At 48.0% G+C, this 13,509-nt stretch overlaps 1 long non-coding RNA gene and 3 other non-coding genes across 4 annotated transcripts; 1 reads left to right on the forward strand and 3 right to left on the reverse strand.

The window, feature by feature from the left end:
* Window positions 1–6,437: 6,437 nt before the first annotated feature.
* Window positions 6,438–8,781, reverse strand: LOC116483259 (uncharacterized). The gene is made up of 3 exons (XR_004252227.2): window positions 7,847–8,781; window positions 7,691–7,729; window positions 6,438–6,818 (listed from the first exon to the last, which is right to left on the reverse strand). It is a non-coding gene; the product is annotated as an uncharacterized LOC116483259 (long non-coding RNA).
* TRNAR-UCG (transfer RNA arginine (anticodon UCG)) lies at window positions 8,172–8,244 on the reverse strand. The gene has a single exon. It is a non-coding gene; the product is annotated as a tRNA-Arg (tRNA).
* Window positions 8,782–8,852: 71 nt separating the features above from the next.
* TRNAR-CCU (transfer RNA arginine (anticodon CCU)) lies at window positions 8,853–8,925 on the forward strand. Its single transcript has one exon. It is a non-coding gene; the product is annotated as a tRNA-Arg (tRNA).
* A 446-nt stretch (window positions 8,926–9,371) lies between these two features.
* On the reverse strand, window positions 9,372–9,444 carry TRNAR-CCU (transfer RNA arginine (anticodon CCU)). The gene has a single exon. It is a non-coding gene; the product is annotated as a tRNA-Arg (tRNA).
* Between the last annotated feature and the right edge of the window lie 4,065 nt (window positions 9,445–13,509).

Here is a 13,509-nt window from a genome sequence, read left to right on the forward strand (position 1 = left end):
GCGTGATCTTGGCTCATTGCAACCTCCACCTCCTGGGTTCAAGCAATTTTCCTGCCTCAGCCTCCCAAGTAGCTGGGATTACAAGCATGCGCCACCACGCCCAGCTAATTTTTGTATTTTTAGTAGAGATGGGGTTTCACCATGTTGGTCAGGCTGGTCACGAACTCCTGACTTCAAGGTGATCTGCCTGGCTGGGCTTCCCAAAGTGCTGGGATTACAGGCGTGAGCCACCGCAGCCAGCCCATCCTGCCTTTCTTAAACAAGTATTTTAGGATAAACAAATAGCTCAAATTTACAAGTGAAAATTCTTTTTTTTTTTTTTTTTTTTTTTGAGATGGAGTCTTGCTCTGTTGCCCAGGATGGAGTGCAGTGGCGCAATCTTGGCTCACTGCAAGCTCTGCCTCCCGGGTTCACGCCATTCTTCTGCCTCAGCCTCCCGAGTAGCTGGAACTACAGGTGCCCGCCACCACGCCCTGCTAATTTTTTTGTATTTTTAGTAGAGATGGGGTTTCACTGTGTTAGCCAGGATGGTCTCGATCTCCTGACCTCATGATCTGCCCACCTCGGAATCCCAAAGTGCTGGAATTACAGGTGTGAGCCACCACGCCTGGCCATGAAAATTCTTTACAAAGTATTTCAGCTAATGTGAAAAGAATAGTTTACATTAGAAAAATCACTATTGTGTAATCCCTAATGAAATTGTTTATTCAGGCAAAGACGATCAGTGGATGAAACCATTATATGACAGGTGGATGGGAACTTGACCATGAATCAGGCTTTTGCCTCCTACAGCCATAAAGATAGGGCTGACCAGGCACAGTGGCTCATGCCTATAATCCCAGTACTTTGGGAGGCTGAGGTGAGAGGATTGCTTGAGACCAGTCTAGGCAAATAGTGATATTCCGTCGCTACAAAAAAAATACAGAAATTAGCCGGATGTGGTGCATGCCTGTGATGCCAAATGCTTTGGAGACTGAGGTGGGAGGATCACTGGAGCCCACGAAGTCGAGGCTGCAGTGAGCCATGGTTGTGCCACTGCACTGCAGCCTGGGTGACAGAGACAAAAGGGATTCATGGAATAAGTCAGGCAAAATTTTGATAATTGATGTATCTAGGTAATGGGTATGGGAGAGTTCATTTACTATTCTACTTTTGTGTGTGTTTGAAGTTTTTCATAATAAAAACAATTTTTAAAGCGTGGACAGAAATGTGACGTTATAATCGCACTATCTAGCAAAGTAGAATTTGAGACAACATGAAATGGGTCAAATGTAATTAAAAAAAAAAATTGAGAAAAGGTCTCCCTCTGTCGACAAGGCTGGGGTGCAGTGGCATGATCTCACCTCACTGCAACCTCCACCTTCTGGGCTCAAAAGATCCACCTCAGCCTCCCAAGTAGCTGAGACTACAGGCACCTGCCACCATGCCTGGCTAATTTTTTTTTTTTTTTTTTGAGACGGAGTTTTTCTCTTGTTGCCCAGGCTGGAGTGCAATGCCACGGTCTCAGCTCACCACAACCTCTGCCTCCTGGGTGCAAGTGATTCTCCTGCCTCAGCCTCCCAAGTAGCTGGGATTACAGGCATGTGCCACCATGCCTGGCTAATTTTGTATTTTTAGTAGGGACGGGGTTTCTCCCTGTTGGTCAGGCTGGTCTTGAACTCCCGACCTCAGGTGATCTGCCCGCCTCGGCCTCCCAAAGTGCTGGGATGACAGGCATGAGCCACTGCGCCTGGCCGCACAGCTAATTTTTGTATATTTTGTAGAGACGCGTTTTCACCATGTTGCCCAGGCTGGTCTTGAACTCCTGAGCTCAAGAGATCCGCCCACCTCAGCCTCCCAAGGTGCTTTATTCTTTTTTTTTTAGATGGAGTTTTGCTCTTGTTGCCTAGTCTGGAGTGCAATGGCGCAATCTTGGCTCAATGCAACCACCTCTGGGGTTCAAGTGATTCTCCTGCCTCAGCCTCCCGAGTAGCTGGGATTACAGGCATGCACCACCACGCCCGGCTAATTTTTGTATTTTTTAGTAGAGACGGGGTTTCACCAAGTTAGTCAGGCTGTCCTCAAACTCCCGACCTCAAGTGATCTGCCTACGTCCTCGGCCTCCCAAAGTGCTGGGATTACAGGCGTGAGCCACCACATTTATTCTTAAATAATAAAGGGAACAATCCACATGAAAGATTTGAAAAAAAAAAAAAAAAGCATTAAAATGTATAAATGCTGGGTGTGGTGGCTCATGCCTGTACTCCTAGCACTTTGGGGGGCTGAGGCAGGTGGATCAGCTGAGGTCAGGAGTTCAAGCCCGGCCTGGCCGACATGGGGAAACCCCATCTCTACTAAAAATACAAAAATTAGCCGGGAGTGGTGGCAGGTGCCTGTAATCCCAGCTATCCAGGAGGCTGAGGCAGGAGAATCGCTTGAACCCAGGAGGTGGAGGTTGCAGTGAGCCAAGATCGTGCCACTGCACGGGAGCCTAGGTGACAGAGCGAGACTCTGTCCCAAAAAATAAATAAATATAAATAAATAAAATGTATAAAGCCAAAAAACATGTTAAAAAGAAATTGCTAGAAACATAACAGTTGTAACGATTTTAGCATACCCTTCAGTCTTTGACATACTTGCAAAACAAATGAGAGACTATAGCAGATTGTCATAAAAAGGTTAATTCAATAGCTTATATACTAAACTCTATATCATACAAACTGTGGGAGTTGATAAAAGTAGACTATGAAGAAAGCTTCAAAAAAAAAAAAAAAAAAAGCTTCAGGCTGGGCGCCATGGCTCATGCCTGTAATTCCAGCACTTTGGGAGGCTGAGGTAGGTGGATCACCTGAGGTCAGGAGTTCAAGACCAGGCTGGTCAACAAGACAAAACTCTGTCTCTACAAAAAATACAAAAATTAGCCCGGTGTGGTGGCGGGCACCTGTAATTCCAGCTTTTTGGGAGGCTGAGGCAGGAGAATTGGTTGAACCTGGGAGCCAGAGGTTGCAGCGAACCGAAATTGAGCCACTGCACTCCAGCCTAGGCAACAGAGTGAGAGTGTCTCAAAAAAAAAAAAGAAAGCTTAAAAAAAAAAAAAATATATATATATATATATATATATATAGGCCACATTGACTGATTCCAATGCAAATATTATGTAAAACCAATAATAGCCTAAGTATAAACAGCACTAACATGAAACAATACAAAAATTGAATCTCTCGGAAGCTGAAATTCTCTCTCCTAAGTCATGGATCAATGAGAAATCACGTGTGTAATTACAGAATGCTTGGAAAATTAAAATATGAACTTTTCATACCAAAACCATAAGCAAATTCATGGCATTAAATTATGTCATTAAAATAAAAACATGATATAATATTTTTGTTTGTTTTTTTGTTTTGAGACAGGGTCTCACTCTGTCACCCAGGCTGGATTGCAGTGGCATGATCATGGCTCACTGCAGCCTCGAACTCCTGGGCTCAGGTGATCCTCCTGCCTCTGCCTCCCAAATGCTGGTATTATGGACGGGCGCCACTGTACCCGGCACACAATACATTTTGATTATAGAAAAATCAGAAGACATTGATAAAAAACCTAAGAAAATAAATACTAAAAAAATAAGTTGAGGGACAAATTAATACTGTCATATACTAAGCATCATAAAAAGCTAGAAATAATTAGATCTCTGGAGAAACTAAACACTCAGAAATGGTCCCTAGCATATATGTATTAACTAAATGCATGTATTTATTATCTAATCCAAGTACTATTTTCAATCATTGGGGAAAGGAAGTGCTCTAAGTGTTTAAATATTTGCAAACCAATAAAAACATCTTTACACTAAAATCAAAATAAATTCCAGTTATAGATTTACGTTTTAAAAAACTCACAATTGAGGGCCGGGCGCGGTGGCTCACGCTTGTAATCCCAGCACTTTGGGAGGCCGAGGCGGGCGGATCACGAGGTCAGGAGATCGAGACCACGGTGAAACCCCGTCTCTGTAGTCCCAGCTACTCGGAGAGGCTGAGGCAGGAGAATGGCGTGAACCCGGGAGGCGGAGCTTGCAGTGAGCCGAGATTGCGCCACTGCACTCCAGCCTGGGCGACAGAGCAAGACTCCGTCTAAAAAAAAAAAAAACAAAAAAAACCTCACAATTGGTTTGGCATAGTGACTCACACCTATAATCCCAGCACTTGGGGAGGCTGAGGCAGGAAGATTGCTTGAGCCCAGGAGTTTGAGACCAGCCCGGACAACATAGGGAGACCCTGTTTCTACCAAAAAAAAAATTAGCTGGGCATGGTGGTGTGCACCTGTGGTCCCACCTACATGTAAGGCTGAAGTGGGAGGATGGCTTGAGCCCAGGAGGTCGATGCTGCAGTGAGCCATGATTGCGCCACTGCACACCAGCCTGGGCGGTAAAGCAAGACCCCAAAAACAAAATGAAACCAACCAACCAAACAAACAAAACCTCACAAATATTTATATAATCTTTAGGTTGAAGGGTTTTTTTTTTTTTTTTTGAGATGGAGTTGCGCTCTGTCACCCAGGCTGGAGTGCAGTGGCGCGATCTCGGCTCATTGCAAGCTCCGCCTCCCGGGTTCACGCCATTCTCCTGCCCCAGTCTCCCGAGTAGCTGGAACTACAGGCGCCCGCCACCACGCCCGGCTAATTTTTTCTATTTTTAGTAGAGACAGGGTTTCACCGTGTTAGCCAGGATGGTCTCAATCTCCTGACCTCGTGATCCGTCCGCCTGTGGGATTACAGGCGTGGGCCACCGCGTCCGGCCAGGTTGAAGGGTTTTTCTAATCACACCACCAAAGCAGAAACTAGAAACTAGGGTGAAGAAATGGGTAGATTTTGGGGAAACAAACCAGGTACTTGGGGACCCTGCAGACATCTTTGACTTAGGGCAACCAGCTCTACACCCCTCTCCTTCCCTGTCTGGGGATGTGGCACCACCATCCTTCCGGAATCCTAGGAAACCATCTCAGGGTCCTCCTAGGCGCTTCCATCCTGCGTCCCTCAAGCACCACCTCCCAGAGTCCATTTCCTAAGAATCTCCTGTTTTAGTTTCCTCCTCTGGGTGTCACTGCTGTCACCTGTGTTCAGGCCTTGGTAATTTCCTCCTTAAGCCATCACGCCTCACCCTACTGGCCTCATTGCCTGTATTCTCACTCACCTCCAATCTATTCTTCATATTGCCGCCAAGGGGAGCTTTTTCAAAAGCAAATACGCGCATTTGACTCCTCTGGGTAAAACCCTCCCCTAGCTTCCCACAAGATCAAATACAGTCTTTTACCCTGGGAGGCAAGGCTCTCAGGCCCTCTTACGGACCATTCTCCTCCTTCCATTATAACCTCAGCAAATTGCTAACTGTACCTCCCACTCCACCCTTCCCATCAGGCATTTGCAATTCCTGCTCACACCAGAGGATTAGAAAGATCTAGAGGCTTCTAGAACATTCTTTGTTGAGTGCTGGCACTGTACCTTAGTCACACATTCCCCAGGGACTAACACTGTACTTGACACTTAGAATAATTTTAATATGAACTTATTATGAATAAAAGAGAAGAGGCCGGCCATGGTGGTTCACATCTGTAATCCCAGCATTTTGGGAGGCCCATGTGGGCTGATGGCTGGAGCTCAGGAGTTCAAAACCAGGCTGGTCAACATGGTGAAACCCCATCTCTACTAAAAATACAAAAATTAGCGGAGTGTGGTGGTAGGCACCTGTAATCCCAGCTATGTGGGAGGCTGAGGCACGAGAATTGCTTGAACCTGGGAGGTGGAGGTTTCAGTGAGCTGAGCTCTTGCCACTGTGCTCCAGCCTGGGCGATGAAGTGAGAGTCTGTCTCAAAGAAAAGAAAGAACTGTAAGATGAAACGTGAGCCTTTAGGGGCACATTTAGCTAGGAGAATATCACACATAAATCTTGAATACCCAGGCAAATTAGTATATTAATAAATGCTGATGATCATGACTTTAATACCACATTCTAGGCATTGTTCTAATCACTGCAGAGATATTAGTTTATTAACTCCTCACCCTAGGAGGTAGGCAGTGTATTAGCCTCCGAAGATGTCTTCTGAAGGTGACAGGATTGTCAGTGATGCTTTTGCTGTTTTCTGCCCAGAAGCCTCTTCTTTTTATATGATTTTTTGTTTGTTTGTTTTTGAGACGGAGTCTCGCTGTGTTGCCCAGTCTGGAGTGTAGTGTCGTGATCTCGGCTCACTGCAAGCTCCGCCTCCCAGGTTCACGCCATTCTCCTGCCTCCGTCTCCTGAGTAGCTGGGACTACAGGCACCCGCCACCACGCCCGGCTAATTTTTCTGTATTTTTAGAAGAGATGGGGTTTCACCGTGTTAGCCAGGATGATCTCGATCTCCTGACCTCGTGATCCACTCGCCTCGGCCTCCCAAAGTGCTGGGATTACAGGTGTGAGCCACCGCGCCCGGCCTTTATATGATCTTTTTATGTGGTTGGCCCCTTCCCATAATTTAGGGCTGGACCAAATGCCCCTCCTCAAATGTTCCTCTCTCACTACTCAATAGTTCCCCATCACCCTCTTTCCTTTGAAATCATCTTGTTTATTAGTTTGTTCACTGTCCTTCTCTCTCACTACAGTGTAAGTCCCATAGAGGCAGGGCCTGGAGGGTGGTTTGTGGGGAACCGAAGCTTGAAGCCCAGAAAAGCAGCGATGGCTCTAGTGTCCAGGCTAGAGACACGCTGCTACCACCACGTGCCAGGGCTTGGAAGCCAGAGCAAGCTTAAAAGTAGTGTCCATTCAACTTGGTGACTGGTCTTGGGTGGAGAGAACAGGAGGAATTCTGGATGGCCCTGGAGAAGGGAGAAGAGGAGTTTGTTCTTCTGGTTTGTTTGGTTTGTTGTTACTTTTACAAAAGAACAAGATCATATTTTTAAGTTAAAAAAATTTTTTGAACCAAGGACTTCCAAGAATCTGATGAGGCCAAGTATAGTGGCTCATGCCTGTAATCCCAGCACTTTGGGAGACCAAGTTGGGAGGATTGCTTGAGCCCAGTTCAAGAAGAGCCTGGGCAAAAAAAAGCAAGACCTTGTCTCTCAAACAAACAAACAAGCAAAACCAGTGTGCAGTGGTATGTGCCTTTAGTCCCAGCTACTTGGGACTGGGAGGGAGCTGAGGCAGGAGAATTCTTTGAGCTCAGGAGTTCAAGGCTGCAGTGAGCTATGATTGCACCATGGCAATGCAGCCTGGGTGACAGAGTGAGACCCTGTCTAAAAAAAAAAAAAAAAAAAAAGCGCCTGTAATCCCAGCACTTTGGGAGGCTGAGGTGGGCGGATCACCTGAGGTCGGGAATTCGAGACCAGCCTGACCAACATGGAGAAAACCTGTTTCTACTAAAAATACAAAATTAGCCAGGCATGGTGGCGCATGCCTGGTTCACGCCATTCTCCTGCCTCAGCCTCTCGCGTAGCTGGGACTACAGGCGCCCGCCACCTGTAATCCTCCCAAAGTGTTGGGATTACAGGCGTGAGCCACTGGGCCCGGCCAGAGACTGGAGTTTTGTCTGCTGTTTAAATTCATAACGATAGACTGAAACATAACCCGCTCCGTGTCATTTGCTTGTGGGTTTGTAGCTTGTAGAGCACGTTTACTAGGCGAATGTTTGGATGTTGAACTCGTTCCAGGTACCAGCTCAAGAGACAACAAGAAATGGGGCCCCACTTACCCTCACATCGGTTTGCCTTTCAAAGTAGTCAGGCTTCATCTAGAAGAAAAGGAAAATTAATTGAAATAGACACAAGCACAAAATAAAGGTAAATGTTATTAAAAAGACAACATGTGCCAGTTTTTGTTTACGTTATACATTTTTTTTTAAAATTACTTTTATTAAAGTGGATCTCAAGAATACGGCTCCCAGCAGCTAGGCCACGCCACCACAAATATGACTCGAACCCAAAGCCCAAGCCTTAAGGAAGCCAATGCCTTATCCATTAGGCCACTGGAGGTTCCAGCAGAAGGTGCCGGATCATGTCTCTTAGACGGAGACGCCACAGGCTGCGTAATGACGCCATAACCAGAAGCGTCCCGGGATGCAAAGCCTGATTGGTCAGAAGTAGCTCCCCAGAGCCGCGGTTTGCAGGGATTGGGAGGCGTTTCTGGGTCTAAAACAAGAGATGGAGATTATAGTTGCAGAGATTAAAACGTTCCGACCACGAAGGGACTCGAACCCTCAATCTTCTGATCCGAAGTCAGACGCCTTATCCATTAGGCCACGCGGTCTCCTTCTTTAACTTCCTACCCGGGAGACCAATTTGATGTTCATTAAACGCTCCGGCATGGCGCAGCTTCGCTGCTTGCACCCTGGCCGCCTATGGAGCGAAGCGCTCACCTTTCCTCTGGCCCCAGCCGCCTGCATAGTCACCCCCGAGCGGAGCGGCACCTGGACTAGTCTCTGAGCCTCCCTGGGAATTGTGACCGCGTGGCCTAAGGGATGAGGCGTCTGACGTCAGATCATAAGATTGAGGATTCCTTCGTGGTTGGGCTCTTTTTGAGCAAGCAGCCCGTGCCCGAATCCCAGCATAGTTTGAGGGTTTGTTCTTCCGTCCGCCCTCGTCCATCCCTATTCCTCCCAGCTATGCTCCACCGGGCTCTGCGCTCGCCGAGCACTCCTTCTTGGGGTTACAGGGCACCGCGGGCTCCTGGTCCCCGCGCGTCGTCACCGCATGGAGCTCTTGCCTAGCCCAGTGGGGACGCCGCGCCCAGTCAGCGGTTCATCCCGTCATCCCGATGGCTTCTCAGGCTTGGAGCGGGGTGACCCACAGCAGGGCCGTTTGGGCACGTATGGTTGGATGCCTATCAAGGAACACGTGGATTTGGCGTCTTACCGCGCCCCAGTGGCCTAATGGATAAGGCACTGGCCTCCTAAGCCAGGGATTGTGGGTTCGAGTCCCACCTGGGGTGTCGAGAGGGCTGTGCTCTCAAGATTACTTTTGGTGCCGGCAACCAGAGACCTCAGAATTCACCACCTTCCCGCTATCTGCTTGCCTCTGCCCTGTTTGCGCCCCTCGCCTTCTCTTGCAGGGCCCTCTGTTTGCAGTCGCGGTGGTCATTTACTCCTGGTTCTCCGGGGCTGCCCCGCCAGGTGGAGCTGGGGTGTCCTGAGAACCCTTTGGGCAACTTTATATTCTTACAAGTTTCCCCAGCTTCGAAATTGTGGGGCCCTACCCGGACGGAAGCTGTTCATTAAGGGGCTTGGCAAGACCCGAGCTTACTGGCTTTAGGTGCTTGGAGGAGGTGGCTCCTCCAATCTAGTTCGGGAGTCTAACTAGAGACCGGGGTAGATTCCAGCATCCCTGAGAAGGGAAGAGAAAAGAAATAAAAAGTCCCTTTAAAAGACTTGCCACTTCTACCCCAGGTGGGACTCGAACCCACAATCCCTGGCTTAGGAGGCCAGTGCCTTATCCATTAGGCCACTGGGGCTTGTGGCGCGTGGCTGCGCCATCCCTTCCCCTCATAAGCGGCTGGCTGCTTTTCCTAGAGAAGGCCTGAGAGAGGCGCGATCCATTGAGTGGGTCCGTCCCTGCCGCGCACACTTTTGGTGAGCGGGCGGGAAGATACTGCGGTACGCAGGGACCTGCCCCCACCCTTAGCGAGCACCAGCCCCTAGCCCCCAGCACTGGGACGCTCCATGGAGCCCCGAGGGTCCGCTTGGAGGTTGCCTGGACACCCGGACCATGGGGTATGAAGACTGAGGTTTGGAGGAGTTTCCTTCCTACCGCCCTGAGCCTTGCTGTCCCCCTCTACAGAACTGAGGCTCATATGCAGGATGTACAAAATTTCCTAGTTCATTCAGTCATTCAGCAAATGCTAAGTGAATGCCAGGCACTCACAGCGTGGGGTGGGGAGGAGTCAGAAGTGAACAAAGCAATATTCTTCCAGAGAACTGACATTTGATCAGGTGATAATAAAAGCTGAGGAAAAATTAATTCCTCTTACAGTAGCAGGACCTGAAGCACGATGAATGACGTAAGAAAGGTCTCAGTAGATTGCTGGAGGCAGAGGAGTGACTAGTTCTAGCTGGAGGGTTGGAGAAGATGTTCTTGAGATGGGTCTGAAGAGAGGGGAGGAACTGGCAGGGTAAGAGCATGTCACTTGGAGGCTCCAGTAGTGGCCAACAGCAAAGGCTAGGAAAATGGCAACTCCAAGGCCTGCCTGCAGCTGGACAGGAAACTTGTGATTGAGAGAATGGGCTCTGAAGCGAACTGCTCAGGGTCAGCTCCCATCCGTCTACCTCCCCCAGCTAATATCTAACCTCTCTGAACCTTAGTTTCCCCACCTATAAACTAGGGGGTTTGTTTTTGTTTTTTTTTGAGACAGAGTCTCACTCTGTCACCCAGGCTGGAGTGCAATGGCACAATCTCGGGTCACTGCAACCTCCGCCTCCTGGGTTCAAGCGATTCTCCTGCCTCAGCCTCCCAAGTAGCTGGGAACTCAGGCGCCCGCCACATCAAGCTAATTGTTGTATTTTTAGTAGAGACGGGGTTTCAATTCACTATGTTGGCCAAGCTGGTCTCAAACTCCTGACCTCAAGTGATCAGCCTGCCTCAGCCTCACAAAGTGCTGGGATTACAGGTGTGAGCCACTGCGCTCAGCCTAAACCAGAAGTTATGTTATTAGCGCCTTCCTCATAGGGTTATTGTGGGATTTCAATGAATAAATACATGGTTAGTGGCAATGAGCTGGTACTTGGGGAATGTCAGCCATGATTTGTAGCCCAGTTTGGCTGGAACCCAGAGAGTGAGGAGCTGTGAAAGATGAGTCTGCCACATTGACTGGGATCCTTAAGGACTTAAAAGTGGCAGCTAAGACACTTTTAAGTGGCTCAGGTGGCCAGCTTTTATTCCCTTATTTGGCCCCACCCACATCCTGATTGGTCCATTTTTACACAGTGCTGATTGGTGCATTTACAAACCTTCAGCTAGACACAGAGTGCGGACTGATGTGTTTACAATCCTTAGCTAGACAGAAAAGTTCCCCAAGTCCCCACCCGACCCAGAAGCCCAGCCGGCTTCACCTCTCATAAGGAGATGGGAATTGTGCTGTAGAGGTCTATGGCAGCACTTACTGCTGAAGTGGGGGACAATTGTTGCACATCTGTAAGGGCCCTGGCTGTGCCTCAGTTTGTTGAGGGGCTCGAGGCGGGCCCCTCTTCCCGTTTCCTGAAAGAGGTTGTCCATCCTTGCTAAATTTAGAATGACACTGACTTGCCCAGTGTTTGCCTTTCTTTCACTGGAGACATATACCGGGACTTTTCTGTTGACTGATGGTAGCAATGTTTGCCTTTTGGTTTCCTTTTCTACATTCCTTTCTTGGGTGTCCAAATTGACCACAATTAAAGCAAGGGCCTGAGAAATGGGGTATATTCTTTCCTACTCTTAATCCAGCCATAGCCTGAGCTAAAAGAGTAGCCTTATGTAAGTTACCTCCAATGCCATCGCAATCCTTAATATATTCAGCTAAATGAGCCGTCCCTCTCAGGGGTCTAATAGCAGTTTGACACCCTGCATTAGCATTAACGTATGCAAGACGCTGTATTACAACATCCTGAGCCATTTTATCAGTTATGGCTTTACACACAGCCTCTTGGAGCCGAGCAATAAAATCAGTATATGGTTCTTTAGGTCCTCGACGGATAGAACTGACAGAAGGATATTTTTCGCCCGTAACATTTATCCTTTCCCATGCCCGTAAGCACGCCAAGAGCAGCTGAACAATGGCAACATCCTCCATTACTGCTTGATTCTCTAATCGACCCCAGTTACAGCCAACTCCCATTAAGTGTGCAAGGAAACAGGCACAGGTGGCTGTGCTTGTGTGTTTTCCCTTGCCTGAGTCTGAGCTTCATCAGCCCACCAGGTTTTAAATTGCAAATACTGAGATAGGGTGAGAACAGATCTTGTCAAAGTATCCCAGCTACATGGTATTAATCTATTATCAAGAGCCATATTTTTAAAATAGAGATTGCACAAAAGGAGAGTTCGGTCCGTATTGACCAATGGCTTGCTTAAATTCCTTTAGTAACTTAAAAGGAAAAGTGGCCAATTAGCTGTATTCTGTCCTCTGTGCTGGATGATAGTAACAGGAAATTACCATGCTTCAAGGTCTCCCTCAGCTCTAGCTTTCTGAATAGAAAGGCTATTAAGAGGAGAGAGAGAAGGTGGCCATTCACTTAATTTAGCGGGGGGAGCCGACAGGCTAGTAAAACATACTTTTTTTTAGTTTTCCTTTCTTTAATCCCCTCCGGTAGCTGTTCCTCACACTCAGAATCGAAGTCAGTTTTTTACACTCATCCTCCTCTTGCTCATCTGAATCTGCCTCATCATCTGTTTGAAATGGCTCAAGAGCTGCCTTTATTAGCGCCCACATGACCAAACAGAAACTGGAATATCTGCTCCCTCTTTATACGCCTTTTTTAAATCTCTGCCAATTCTCTCCCATTCATCCAACTCCATAGTCCCTTGTTCCGGAAACCATGGGCAAAACTGCTTTACTGTACTAAAGAGTGCTAACAAATTCTGAGAACTTTCACTCCCCCTCTTCGTAATAAATGCCTTAAGTCTCAAAAAAAAAAAAAAAAAAAAAAAAGAAAGACATTTAAATAAGGCCGGCCGCGGTGGCTCACACCTGTAATCCCAGCACTTTGGGAGGCCGAGGCGGGCGGATCACGAGGTCGGGAGATCGAGACCGTCCTGGCTAACACGGTGAAACCTCGTCTGTACTAAAAAAAAAATACAAAAAATTAGCCGGGCGTGGTGGCAGGCGCCTGTAGTCCCAGCTACTCAGGAGGCTGAGGCAGGAGAATGGCCTGAACCTGGGAGGCAGAGCTTGCAGTGAGCCGAGATCGCGCCACTGCACTCCAGCCTGGGCGACAGAGCGAGACTCCGTCTCAAAATAAATAAATAAATAAATAAATAAATAAATTTAAATAAGCAGAATGTCTGCTTTCACTTTATCCCATTGTTACCCTGGTTCTTCCGAGCGCTCAGCTTTCCTGCCGAGCTTCTTTTAGACGCCTTCAGATGTCCTTTGACGATGCGTCCTCCGCTTTCACACGCTCTAGCGTTCTTTCACCAGGGTCTTTGTCACCCTACGTTGGGCAGCCGGGAATGTTGGGGTGATCAGACCCAACACCAGGTCGTGGGGACGACAAAGTCCGGCGAAGTCAAAGGAGTTAGCAAAAGACAGTTTGAGAGAGAAAGTAGGACCAGGAAGCCATCGCCAGTGTGGAGGCTGTGAAGGCCCCCAGCTCTGGGAGCCCACGGTATTTATTGGTGCTCAAACAAAGAAACAGGTGGTGAGGATGTGGGGGTTGAAATGAAACAGTGTATCAAGTGAAGGAGAAACATATGGCTGCTTGAGAGAATGGGAGTGCTAGAAGCAAGGAGCCAGCAAGTCTAGCTGACATGCAAGCCCTGCCTCAGCTTCTCTCCCAACACTCAGCTTTTCTCCCAATAGCTTTCTGTTACCCACATCTCTTAAAACCTA

This window comes from Hylobates moloch, unplaced genomic scaffold, assembly GCF_009828535.3.
Source record: "Hylobates moloch isolate HMO894 unplaced genomic scaffold, HMol_V3 SCAFFOLD_15, whole genome shotgun sequence".
NCBI lineage: Eukaryota > Metazoa > Chordata > Mammalia > Primates > Hylobatidae > Hylobates > Hylobates moloch.